This window comes from Eriocheir sinensis, unplaced genomic scaffold, assembly GCF_024679095.1.
Source record: "Eriocheir sinensis breed Jianghai 21 unplaced genomic scaffold, ASM2467909v1 Scaffold227, whole genome shotgun sequence".
Classification (NCBI taxonomy): Eukaryota; Metazoa; Arthropoda; class Malacostraca; order Decapoda; family Varunidae; genus Eriocheir; species Eriocheir sinensis.
Genome location: NW_026111529.1, coordinates 520089 through 520747, shown reverse-complemented (window position 1 = coordinate 520747; position 659 = coordinate 520089).

Here is a 659-nt window from a genome sequence, read left to right as displayed (position 1 = left end):
CACTATTACTCCTCCTCCTCCTCCTCCTCCTCCTGAGCCTCCGCCTTTGCTGTCCTGCATCTTCCACCTTTGATTAGATAGTGTAGCTTGTCACAAACAGCCTCGTAAGGACTATCAGATCTGGTATTGTTTGTTCTTCCTTTGTGTTCCTCCTCCTCCCATTACTAGAACTAGAACGTAAGGAATCTGCGAGAGGCTTATACAAGGCTTATGAAAGGCTGCTTCTGTAAACTTCTGTAAGCCTGAACCCACTATCCACGACTTTTCTAAACTTATTTTAATGTATCTTTCGTATTGGCACTCAAAACATGACTGCCAACCCTGTTCTATTTATCTATCACTATTAGTAAACCAATTTTTTGTCTATGTCATTGTTGAATCTGATTTATTACAACTTAAAACTATTACTGCATGTCCTATCTGTCTCTCTTACCACCTAAACCTTTTTAACATCACTCTCATTTACCAAAACCTGCTAAGCATTGCCATTCCTTACCACTGTTACTACTAATATTGCTCCTAATGAATGCATACATAGAGCAATACATACTTGCATGCATATACCATTGCCACCACGGCCTACATCAAATTACTAAAATAAAAAAAGACCTAACCTAACCCTCATCACTGCCTCTGTTTACACCCCTACCCAGACCTCT